Raw genomic sequence first — 13,208 nt, 5'->3', positions numbered from 1 at the left:
TCTTGAAATTAACTGCACTTCTCCAACTTGCACATCCTCTCAAAAGTCCTGGAAGACATCGTCTCCTTCTGAATCCTTGGTCATCTTTCTTATAATGGCATTGGCTCCTACACCAGCAGAGGCAATGTTGGCAAGGTAGGCACAGCGGTGAAGGATAAGGAACAGCGACTTTGACATTGGTTGAGTCCAGCGTAGACAGTGGCAAAACAGTGGCAGGAGGGTTATGGACTCTCTTTAAGCTATATCTTTTTATTTTTAATTGATATTCTTTAACTGTTCAAAAAGTACCAGTGACGATGGAAGCTTTTCATTGTAGTTTTACCGTCATTTCTGGTATAAGGCGATAGTTCAGTTCCAGTGCAGCACTATTTAAACTAAAGGGGCCAGAAACGCATTATGGTCAATACAGGTAATTATATCCAATACAGGCATTCTACAAATAATGGTCTACATGCTTCAATCGCATTGTAGACAATTCGTGTTGAAGAAATGCACATTGTAGCAGAACCAACTGTACTGTATTTTTCACTGTAAAACACCCATGACAATAAAATCATTTGTTCATTATTCATTCAACTGCTTGATCGAACCTTGTTGATCAGGTTTCCACAGAGCCAGCACACTGGAGCAGCCACTTGTCAGTATCAGTGTTACTTAAGAGAAGTCATCTCTCTACATCCACCCTGCAGTCTTACCATGTTTGACCACACCATCCTCTGCAAACTCCTTCTATTTTTCAGTTGAGTGGATCAACTCTCTCTGGATTCTGTTCCTATCCATCCAGTCACTGTTAACAGATCTCCATTAATGCTCATCTTTCATATCTAGAGCTTTCCAAGGATTTCTCCTCTTTCTCATCCATCTTCTGCTCCTGAGTAACATTATCTGAAAACACTGGTGCTACATTAATCCAAGGTGTTATTGTTATGGAGAGAATAGTACTCAGCTTCCCACTTGATTAGCCCACCAATGTTCTCAGTCTGAGAAAAGAGTGGCTAAGTTTCATATTCCAAATAGAGTCTGCACATTTAAGAAATGGAAGATGACAAACTTAAAAGGAAGAATCTGCTGCTACAGCAAAAAACACTCATTGGAGCAGCCATGTTCAGAAACATGAAGAATATACATTGTAAATAAGAAGAGAAAGGGAAGTGCTTTGGCACCTAGATCATGAGCATAAAAATTTCTGCTGACTTTTGTAAAGTGCTTTAGCTGCACCATCATAATTTATGATGTCAGTGAACCCAAGGTTATTCTACTGTTTGGTTTATCTGAACACAAGATGTTAGAACCAACATGCTGAGCACATTGTACATCTTCAGATAAAAATGGAAGTGTTCTTTTTGTGATTACAACTTTCCAACATTTGATGCTTCCTGATTAACAAGCACTAAATGCAAGACAGTGTTTCTGCACCAGCACGCCAAAGAATGGAAAAGTTTGAGTTGTCTGTTTGCAAAGTGAATCTCATCTTGGTCTAACAAACACTTATGGAGCGAGGGGCTGGGGAAAGGAGCCACCTTTGCATCTCTGATGCATTTTCCACCTGGTATTTAGTGCATTAAGCAATAAGCTAGATAGAATAAGATTGAAATTTACAGTAGAGAATCAGGCCATTTGGTTCAATCGGTTTATATCAATGATTATGGTCACCATGAATCTTCTCCCATCTTTACTTAACCCTAAAAACCAAGTCACAGAATCATAGAGTTGTACAGCATTAAAGCAGACCCTTTGTTCAACTCATCCATGCTGACCAGATATCTTAAATTCTATTCTTTATCTCTTCATATAGTTCAAAGTTTGTGCGAAGATTTGTAGCTCGGGTGCTCGTTGTTGTGGTTCTGTTCGCCGAGCTGGAAGTTTTTGTTGCAAACATTTCGTCCCCTGGCTAGGCGACATCATCAGTGCTTGGGAACCTCCTGCGAAGCGCTTCTTTGATGTTTCCTCCGGTGTTTATAGTGGTCTGTCCCTGCCGCTTCCGGTTGTCAACCGGAAGCGGCAGGGACAGACCACTATAAACACCGGAGGAAACATCAAAGAAGCACTTCGCAGGAGGCTCCCAAGCACTGATGATGTCGCCTAGCCAGGGGACGAAACGTTTGCAACAAAAACTTCCAGCTCGGCGAACAGAACCACAACATCTTCATATAGTTAACTTCCCTTAAAATGCATCACTTTGTATTACCAAATTTTACATACTAGACAATCTCTGGTTATACAGGTTCTTCTGGATTCCTCACTGGTTTGATTAGTGACTATATTATGTTTCTGGTGCATGGCTTTATTTTTTCTACAAACACTGACAATACCTTTTTGAACTGATTGTCACTCATCGTGTTAGTTTCTTTCCAATTGGCAGCACTTTGGGGTTGCATTAACTTTGAAGTGAGAGAAAAGTGAAAATCTGGAATGTTGGCCATGGGGCTGAGCTACTGATAGTGGCAGTGCCTTTGAAGTGAGGAAAACTTCAAAGGTGCACAGTGAAATAAAAGATTCAATCACATTTCACATTGGTCATTATTACGTGCACCTTAATATAAAGGTTTCTTCAGTGTGACATCTTAGATACAATAAATCACTAAAAACCCATTCAACCTTCATAATTTCCCATCCCCACCCATGCAAGACATACTAGTTTGATTCATATTCTGTTTTTTAAACTAGTAAATTTGTTTCATATTCAATTCCCAGTATAAATAATATTATTGGTTAGGTGTATGGATATTAGTTTACTCAAGGACAAATACTAACAGAGCTGGGACTTTGTTCTTAATCAATATGAGAGTTGCTGACTTTGGGATATTAAAGAAATTGAGTCTTGTGTTTCTGCCTGATGTTAGTTGGCTGAAGAAGAGAAGAAGGTGTTTAGTCATGGTGCATTGGCCAACATGCTGTGGTTGACCAGTTGTCCCTTTCCCTTGCTCATCAATTTTCTATTACATGTTGGCACTCTTAACTGTGTTGATATCCAGCTCATAGGCCAGAACTTGGGACTGAGGGTAAATGATCCTGTTATTAGTTTGTGGTGTGGCTGACATAATCTGATACCAGTTCCTGGAGGCTGAGCATCCTGAATGTCATGCCAATCTGACACAATGGCATCAAGAAAGATTGCATGTACTTCTAAAGTTATGCCACTTGTATTGACTAAAGATAATCTGAATAAACAGCAAACTTCCCTCTATTAACCTATAGCATGCTGCTTTGTGCTTATGGTTATTGTGCCAAGCCCATGTAACTTTTTTTAAAATAGGGTGAGGTTTATCTTATGGTCAACATAAAGAAAGAATTGATATTGTAAAATTAGATCTCAACATCCCTATGGCAAACTTACCTTATATTGCGAGCCCCCTAAGTTTGAGAACAGTTCCTTCCGTGCTGACGGGAATAATTTAAATTGGAAGTAGAAGTCAACAATACAACAAATATCTGATGGCAACAATTACTTCACCAACCTCTTTGAACCCAAAATAATAGTCTCCTACTTACTGCAAATGAGGTGACAGTGAAATGCAAGTCACAGTGCAAAAAACAGTTGAGCAATTTGAAGCATAAATGAAATCCTTTGCAAATTAGAATTCTACAATCTTTAGCATTGCTTTAACAACACTGCTTGCAAAATGACTACCATCACAGATCGAATTAACTAATATAGAGAACTTTTGCTAAGTGTAATCTTTTGTTGGTCTTCAGGGAGGCTCTTAAAATTGAAGCCGCTCAGTTTAAGGACAAAGAAATCATCAGGCACATTTTAATAGCATTTTCTTTTAGTTTACTGAGAATCTAACTACTGTACACCAACATGGCTAGAAAATGGCTCTGTTAAGTTATTTAAAGCACTTTTCTATAATTTAAAGTCAGGTTCCTGGCAGATGGTGAACTAGACACAAATGCTTGTTTGTTGTGGTAAACCCATATTCAGCTGTACTAATTAAACTGCACCAAGTTGTTGCTTTTCAATATGTCAAAGAATACTTATAAAACATTTCTTTTTTAAAGAATAAAGATCTTCTAAAACATTTCTTGAATGTGCAAATTGTACACTTTTACTTTTGCCAACAAATGGATGAATTTGAAAGGAAAATTGAGAAAAAAAATCCCTTTTTAAAATGAATGAAATTTTGAACACATCTACTACTTACATCCAGAGCAGACATACATAAACTGAAGGGAGAACAAAAGTTCTATTACAACAAATTTAATGCCCATTCATAATGAATGTTTCAGTACTATTTGAAATGGATTATTCTCGTAAAATATTGTATTACCCTGTCGCTGTAGCAGGTTTGCTGGCCTCATTAAGAGTGCTGGTTAGTTTGGTCACGACCAGGCTTTAGCAAATCACTCTGTTACAAGAAGATGCTCTTAATTCCTTTGTGGACAATGGGGATGGCTAGCCAGGAAGAGGAAACAAGGTCTGAAGGTGATTTTAAAGTATTTCTGTGAGTTACAATGCACACAATAGGTGAATTAGATTTGCAAAAATAAATGAAAAAGTAAGAAATTTGGGCAAAAACTGCTGAGCAAACACTATTAACATATTATGTGTTATTTTCATGAAAAATGGCTTGCCTTTATTTCTCTGTATATAATGAATGTGATACGACTGAAGTTACTTCTGGCATTCGAGCATCTATTATTGCTATTTAATATAGTTTGTTTCAGTGTTACAATGTGCATGCTGAAGTAACAGCTGGTACAAAGAGATTGCATCGCTCTAGACTTGTCAGCAGATGAATGATTAAGAGCATTCATTCCAGTTGAGCTATAGGAAACAGACAATGGCAATTTATTTTACAATAGTATGCAGTCACTTTCAGATCAGTCCCACAATTTCCAGAGGTAGATGGTCTACCTGCTTCCTTATATTTAAGTTTGAAAATTAACATGCAAACCTTTACTGTCTTTATTGTTTCCTGCAAATTAGCTTCATCATACAGTTTTTACTTTTTTCATTCAAGCAAACTGCAGGCCCCATTCTTTCTGTGACTGTTTGGGGTGAAGGGCATTTAACTCCTCTCTGTGAGAGGGTTCCATTCTACCACTCAAAGGAGATCACAATTTTAAATGCCTTCTTTCGTATGTCATTTGCTTATTTTTGGTGCTACCCCCTCCAATCCCCTAATCCTGTTTGTGCTAACTGCGGCTGAGGAAATGATAAAGTTCAGCCTTCAGACTACCAAAACGATAAGGCTTCCATTCCAATTCCTATGTCTTACCAAAAATATACATTGAATAGTACAACAATGGACTTCCATCCCCAACCCCCTCTACTCAAACTATGCCAGTTTAACAATTTGATTTCTCTCTTCTAAACACAGAGCAGAGAATGAGCTGAGAACATTCTGTCTAGTGGGAAGTAAGTGTCTCCAGAATGGTTTTCAACTCAAACCATCGGATTGGGAGTCCTTAATGCAGTGCAGCTGAATCAAGAACCAAGGTACCTTTTCTTCACTGAGGAGTTGATGAATTATCTCTTCATTGAGGAGATTAGGTACCATCTCTTCTCTGAGGTACCCTCTATGCACTGAGAAACCATCCCTTCACTGAAGAATTGAGTTGCCATTTGCTCACTGAGGAACTGAGATCATCTCTACACTAAAGATCTATGGTATAATCTTTTCACTGAAGATCTGCACTTGTTTCTTCATTAAAGAGCTAAGATACCATCTTGACAAAGAGGAGCTTAGATACTATCGCTTCACAGAGGAGCTGAGGTACCAACATGGCTCCCATTGGATGAGAGCAGAGCTTCAATGCAGAGCTGATCGAAAATCCCTTGAGGTTGTCACCTCTTCACTGTGGAATTGTGGTACATTTTCTAATGTGGAGTTGAGAGCTTATCTCTTCAATAAGTACCTCAGGTCTTATCCTTTCACCAAAAGGCTGGGGTACCATTTGTTCACTGAGGAACTCAGGTCCCACCTTGTTATTGAGGAGCTGAGGTATTGTCAATTCAATGAGGAGTCAGCAATATTCAGGCTGAAGTAAAGATAGCCCTTACCACCCAGTAAAGCAAGCTGTAACTATTCAAGATATCACCATACAGCAGCAAAAATTACAATTGATAAACAAAAACTGTTGAACCTCATAACTGAGCACAGAAAAAACTGATTCCTTTGAAAATGGTTTTCTTTTAAAAAGAACCGTTTTTGAAACAAAACCAAAATGCCTGCTTTCAGGTTTATGATACCAGGAAACCAATTTATAAGTAATTCTCCTACTCAGCTCCACATTTTAACCAAAAGACGCTCAGAAAAACAAAACATTTATTTCCAAGCTATGTGAAGTTGATGTATTTCGGCTGGGATACTTATGGATACATTCTGACCAGATTAGAATGAAGTCCCTTACCCCCACTGAGTACATCCCTTTGCACACAGATTTTCTGCTGCAGCATCTATCTTTTTTCAGTAATAATCAATTAATATATTGATACCTTTTTTAAAAAAAAAAGAATTGGCAGGTAACCCAAGTTTTATGTGCTGGGCATGGATACCCCGTGCAGGTAAGAAGGTAGGGCGTGCATCATAACCCTTAGGAGGCATTTGCTGCATCTATGTAACATGAAATAAAAGATGCAGAACTCAACAGCTAATTACAAATGCAGGAGATTAAGAATTTGGTGTTGTTACTGACAGTTATCAATTAAGAAACCGAGCTGAAGCTCACTTATCAACCATGCACGTTTCTTCGCCTCTTAAACCTTTTCAAAGCATTTTAAAAATGTGCAATCGGGGATAATTTTTCATCAATCTGCTTACTATTTTGCTCGTGAAGAATTCTTACTTGTAAATGCTATCAGCACCCAGGACAGCACATTGTGAGCACATCACTAACAGTCCGTTTCATTGCCACATACAGCCTCAATCTAAAAGTCATAGATCTTTCCCTCCGACACTTGCCTGCATACTAAACGGAATTTGTCAGAACGGACAGCTAACTAGTGGAAACACATGCGAATGTATTCTGTCTGCTACATTGGAAGGCTCAAGTCTTGTCAGGACCGGAGTTGTGATGCTAACTTGCCTGCCCAGAGACCCCGGGAAACCAGCTGAGCAGCTGAGTAGCTGATCTGAGTGGATTTTCGGACTAAACTGACCGCGAGAAAGTAGCGGACTTGGAAATGTTAAGACAGAAGGAAAGGTGCAAAGTTTAACAAATATCCCAATAAAGTAACGCTCGGTGATGTTTCTTTTTTTAACCCTTCAACTGAAACGGGCAACTCAACACAGAAATACCAAAACACAGTTTCTCAAATCTCGCCGCTGTCACAATGTTAGCCTTAACTTGAAGATAACGCTGGAGCGCACTTTACTGAATACTGGCTGCATTCGGAGTTGTCAGGTATCATAATCACAGCTTTCTACAGTTTCTATTCTGTCACAGGCATCAGTTTGTTAGCTCGTGTTCCAAGGGAATCTGTTGAAATACCTTATTTCCTTCCCCCATATCACTCGGACTTAAAACCTGCAGTAAATACCCTGATTTAAAACAGTCTTGCATTTATTCACACCAAAACCTGGAGAAACCTTGTCCAGCCTCAATCCCTCGGTTAACAGCAATAGTCTAATTTACCTCTCTGCGCCAGCTGAGAGAGACAACCCGCTTGTCCTTCTGTCTTCCCACCCTAGTGGCTGGTGGTCTTGCTGGAGTAATCCCCCTACAACAGGAAAAAAAAGGTTCCCCTCGTCAGCTGTGGTGCTAGCTCCAGTCCCTTCCTCGAACGCAGCGTGAAAGACTGCAGCTCCAGCCTCTTGCGCCGTGAAAGAGGAGGGGGATTGAGTCCAGGCGAACACTGACAGGAGCTTCGCTCGTAGCGAGATCTTGGATCCTTTCATTTCATCCCCTGGTGGCCATTCAGGGAATTAAAAAAAAAGAAGGAATCTCCTTTTAATGAAATGCTTAAGAAATGCAAGGGACCAGCCAGACGTTGCTCAAGCGGGGCGCTAGATGAAATGTTAACCCTTTCACCTCCGCTCTCAGGGTGGTGTGGGAATTGACCGGCCACCAACTGTGGAGTGGCGGCTCGGGTAATGCAAAAAGGGACTGCGAATTTTTGTTTTGCCTAAAGTTATCTCGCTTCACTTATTGCTGTTGAATATCATTAAGGTTTGGGGAGGGTACTTGTCCACACCAGTTCAGGTGGTAGGATTTCAAAGTGAGCTGTGGGGCTCTGCGAGCATTTCAAGCGGACAGATGGCAGAGCTGACCGACTGGCTGACTGAAGCTGCAGTTTACCTTGCTTTTATTAAAGCCAACCTGATCGCGTTCTGTGTCGAGAATTAACGTTTCTAGTCTAAATTCCACAGATCTGCTGCATTATTCCTCCTTGTTTGATTTACTGCCAGACTTCCAACATCTTCGTTGCTTTTAGCTGATCACATTCTGAAGGGGACCTGCTGGTCCAGCGGTATGGTCATTATCCACTCTGCCCTTTAAAATGTTGCTATTTTGACGCCACTGATTGATCACTGTTTTACTTTATATCATTTGTTTCCAATTTGATTGAAACAAGTGGGAGTACTGGTGGCAATCTGAATTCGGGAGTTTATTATTATGTTGCATGATCTGCTGGTAGTTGCTTCGTATCTAACACTACGTCCTGCACGTTAAGCCTGTGTGTTTACAAACTCGGTTTTATTATTAATCTGGCTGAACTAATCGGGCAGATATTGCACTAATCTGCCCAGGGTTTTGAGAGAACTCCTTCGTTTCTTAAATCTCAGATAAAACCAAACCACCGCAGAATCAGCAAAAAAAAAATTCCTCTAATTAAACGCTGGGAAAATTGAAGATCTCAGGCTGGGCTAACCACTTTCTCCACTGTCGATCTATCTGTGCTTGTCGCCGTAATACCAATGGTAGGCACAGCCAGATCGGGGTGTCAACTGAGGCCCATAAATGGACAGGTAATTCCCACCGCAAGGCTTCAGCACCCTGCCGTTGCAAAGTAATCAGTACTGGGAGACACTCATACCAAGTGGATCCAGGCCAGCAGGTTTCTCAGCCTGGACTGGCGGAAATTAGAGGGCAGGTCCGAGTGGGAGTGTCACTGTTAGCTCAATGGGCCGAATGGCCTGCGTCCACACTGAAGGGATTCTATCATTTCTATGATTAAAGTTGGAGGGTGCCTCCCCTGACCCTATTTGAGAGCCTCTCCTCAGAGGTCAACCCACACCCCACCCCGCTCCACAGCTCCCCCCACCCCTTTTGATGATTTAGTTGGAGGTTGGGGGTAGTTTCAAGGAATTTGTTGCTTCAGTGTAAGGCAGCTCATTAATTTCAGTCCCTGCTCTGAACTCCATTCCTGAGACACCAGCTCCATCCCTCACCCTAAGAATGAGCCAAGGTTCAGCCAGTCTTGGTGTTGACACAGTGGCTCAGTGGTTAGCACTGCTGCCTCACAGCACCAGGGACCTGGGTTTGATTCCTGCCTCAGGTGACTATCTGTGTTGAGTTTGCACATTCTGTGTTCTGCGTGGGTTTCCTCTGGGTGCCCCGGCTTCCTCCCACAGTCCAAAGATGTGCAGGTCAGGTGAACTGGCCATGCTAAATTACTGGGCAAAAGTGAGGACTGCAGATGCTGGAAACCAGAGTTTAGATTAGAGTGGTGCTGGAAAAGCACAGCAGGTCAGGCAGCGTCTGAGGAGCAGGAAAATTGACATTTTGGGGAAAAGCCGTTCATCAGGAATGGAGGCAGGGAGCCTCCAGGGTGGAGCTTGTGGAGAGAGGAGGTGAACTTCTTCAAGGTAGGTATTCTTGCAAAAGGATTCGTAGTAGGTTAAAATCAATTAGGCAAAAGTGAGGACTGCAAATGCTGGAAACCAGAGTTAGATTAGAGTGGTGCTGGAAAAGCACAGCAGGTCAGGCAGCATCCGAGAAGCAGGAAAATTGACATTTTGGGCAAAAGCCCTTCATGCTAAATTACCCATAGTGTTAGGTGCACTAATCAGGGATATATGTAGGGATGGATTACCCTTCGGAGGGTCAGTGTGGATTAGTTGGGCCAAATGACCTGTTTCCACACTGTAGGTAACCTCATCTAGATGTTAAAACCAGGTTCTGATCACATCTTTGTCCTTTGATTAAGGCTGTCAATTTTCACTTCTCCAGACTGCCCCAATTCATCTGCTGCAAAAGTCCTCAAACGTGCCTTTGATCCTTTTAGACTTGGCTCTTTCAAAATCCTTGTGGTGAACCACATTCTAACTTTTGTAAAGAGGTTAACCAAAAATCCACTGCTTGACTTCTAGCTCACACTTGCTTCTTTTTTTCTCTGCCTCCCTTCCTTCATAGAACATAGAACATAGAACAATACAGCACAGAACAGGCGCTTCGGCCCATGATGTTGTGCCGAACATTTGTCCTAGCTTAAGCACCCATCCATGTACCTATCCAATTGCCGCTTAAAGGTCACCAAAGATTCTGACTCTACCACTCCCACAGGCAGCGCATTCCATGCCCCCACCACTCTCTGGGTAAAGAACCCACCCCTGACATCTCCCCTATACCTTCCACCATTCACCTTAAATTTATGTCCCCTTGTAACACTCTGTTGCACCCGGGGAAAAAGTTTCTGACTGTCTACTCTATCTATTCCTCTGATCATCTTATAAACCTCTATCAAGTCACCCCTCATCCTTCGCCGTCCAACGAGAAAAGGCCTTCCTTCTCTCCTTTCCTTCTTCCTTTCTTTTATTTTTTCTCTGTCTTTCGCTCTCTATTTTTCTCTTCTTTTCTCTCTCTTTCTTTCTCTCTTATTTTCTTTCTCATCCTCACTTCTTTCCCATGTAACTATTAAATTCCACTAGCACAACATTCTATTTGCCATCTAGCTCTCTGCGTGCTGGTGACAAATGAGTCAAACTCTAACGTGAATTTCCATCAGGACCTGAATTTTTCAGCCTGAGAGCTGGGGCCACTCCCTTCTCCAGATGGAGTAACAAACAGCAAAATAAAAACACAAATAAGAGAAAATTGAGATTGGATTGAGAGAAAATCAATTTAAGGGCAGGAAGGAGAAACAGATTGCAGAAAGGGAAGTGAAGGAAGAGGATAAATAAGAAAAGTCAAAGACTGGCAGAAAAAAGAGGAGACTGAGTCAGAAGTAAAGGGAGAGAGCAAGAGCAGTAAAGAGGTATGAGTGAATAAAGAACAAAAGACAGTAATATATGGGAAGGAGGAGAAAGAGCAAGAAATGGGGCAGCATGGTGGCTCAGTGGTTAGCACTGCTGCCTCACAGTGCCAGGGATCCGAGTTGAATTCCACTTTCAGACTGTATGGAGTCTGCTTGGAGTTTGCACATTTCCCCCGTGTCTGCGTGGGTTTCCTCCGGGTGCTCCAGTTTCCTTCCACAATCCAAAGATGTGCAGGTTAGGTGAATTGACCATGCTAAATTGCCCATAGTGTTCAAGGATGTGTAGGTTGGGTGCATTAGTCAAGGGTAAATAGGGTAGGGGAATGGGTCTGGGTGGGTTCATCTTCAGAGGGTCGATATGACTTGTGCCTGTTTCCACACTGTAGGAATTCTAATTCTAATTCTAATAAAATGAAGGAAGAAAAAGAATTAAGGTAAACTAAAGACAAGAGTGAGAGTGATAGGTCGGCTATCTATAAAAACGATTGAGGAAAGATGACAGGAAGTGAATGAGGAATGAAGTTGGAATGTAATGGAGAACTGAACCAGATTATGTGAGAAATGGAGGAATGTGAATGAGTAAAAATAGAGAGTGAGCTCAATGCAAAAGAGAGGACTTAGTGAAAAATGACGAAAGAGAGAGAGATGTGTGAAAGAGGAGACACATGTGGAGTGAAGCAGAGAATTGGAGTGATGCAGAGGTGAAGGCATGAGAAATGAAGAAGGATAGTGAGCACTGAAGGAGAGGTGCTGATGAGAAATGATGGAAGAGAGTGAATAAGCTGAAGAAAGAAACCAAGGTGTGAAGGAACAGCATGTGAAGGAAATAGTGGAGGTGAGTCACTACGAAATGAAGCTGAGAATTAGAAGAGCAGGAGAAGGGAAGGAGGAGAGTGAGTGAAAATTCAGAGAGTTGGCTGACTGAGAAAAGTGAAGGATGGACTGAATGAGAATTGTATGTGGAAAGAGTAACAAGTAAAGGAGGGTGACTGAATATGCAGAAAGATGATCATGATGGAGGAGAATAGGTAAACTGTGAAGAGGAGAGTGAGAAGTCAAGATTGAGAATGAGTGAAAGCTGATGGAGTGGATTAGGAAGTAAATGCGGTGAGTGATAATGAAGTCAAGGGTGAGTGAGGAGTGACAAAATTCAAGGGGACAGTAAGATGTGAGTGAGAAATGGGAGTGAGGTTTGAAGAGTGTCACAAATGAAAAGTGAAGGAGGAAAAATGGAGAAATCCAGGAAAGAGAGAGAGAAGGAGGTGGATGACTGAGAATTGAAAGAAGAGGGTATGTGAGAAGTAAAGGAAGAGGTGGAGGAGAGTAATTAAGGAGTGAAATGGGAAATGTGAGTGAGGATTGAAAAGGAGAGTGAGTGAGCAGTGAATGAGAGTGAATGTCACATGAAGGAGGATTATTATGGAAAAGAAGAGTGATTGAGAGTTGTTGGAGAATAAGCAAGGACTGAAGGAGAGGAATAAACACAAAGTGAAGAAGTAGAAAAGCCCACAAGCGATGGGGGAGTGAGAGTGAAAGTTTAGAGATAGGTGACTGCAAAGTGAAGAAAGAGAGTGAATGAAAAATGATACAAATGCAAATTTTGCAAGATTTTGTATGCTTTAAATGATCATTGTACTTCAAGATAAAACAGAATAACCTGGAAAGAAGGTTGTATAGCTTTATTTAACAAAAAGCCAGATAGTTTACTTACTCAGGAAACAGATTGAGATTTGTGGAGCAGGGGTCAAAGTTCTCAATAAAGACAATGGCAGTTGGGCAGTCTTGTGTCTCCAAAGATTTTGATAGAAAGAGAGGGAATGAGAGAGAGAGAGAATGAAAGTGAAAGAGAGAGAAGGGTACCACAGACAGATAAAAGATAGCATTTAGTCCACAAGCAGCAGAGAAGACAATTTGCTTTTTCTGTGGGCTACCAAGCAGAATATAGAAGGGAATATGCTCTGGTTAAAGAGGTGCATACCATGGCATCTTAAGGATTCCACGATGTTTGTCCTTTGTGGGAATGGGAAGAAAGATCCCATGTAACAGGCCTGACTGCTCGAATTCA

The 13,208-nt window shown here is 41.3% G+C and overlaps 1 protein-coding gene across 1 annotated transcript in view; it reads right to left on the bottom strand.

Annotated features, from left to right (window-relative positions):
- cdh22 (cadherin 22) overlaps positions 1–7,710 on the bottom strand; it is an 850,755-nt gene extending 843,045 nt beyond the window's left edge. Inside the window, exon 1 of the mRNA XM_043710157.2 lies at positions 7,582–7,710. The gene's annotated coding sequence lies outside the window, so the exon portion shown is untranslated. The remainder of the gene's footprint in view (positions 1–7,581) is intronic.
- Between the last annotated feature and the right edge of the window lie 5,498 nt (positions 7,711–13,208).

Source organism: Chiloscyllium plagiosum, unplaced genomic scaffold (genome assembly GCF_037043375.1).
Source record: "Chiloscyllium plagiosum isolate Xiang-an unplaced genomic scaffold, Cpla_swu_hap1 HiC_scaffold_15, whole genome shotgun sequence".
Classification (NCBI taxonomy): domain Eukaryota; kingdom Metazoa; phylum Chordata; class Chondrichthyes; order Orectolobiformes; family Hemiscylliidae; genus Chiloscyllium; species Chiloscyllium plagiosum.
The sequence above is the reverse complement of the archived record's forward strand: the minus strand, read 5'-3'. Positions and strand labels throughout refer to the sequence as shown.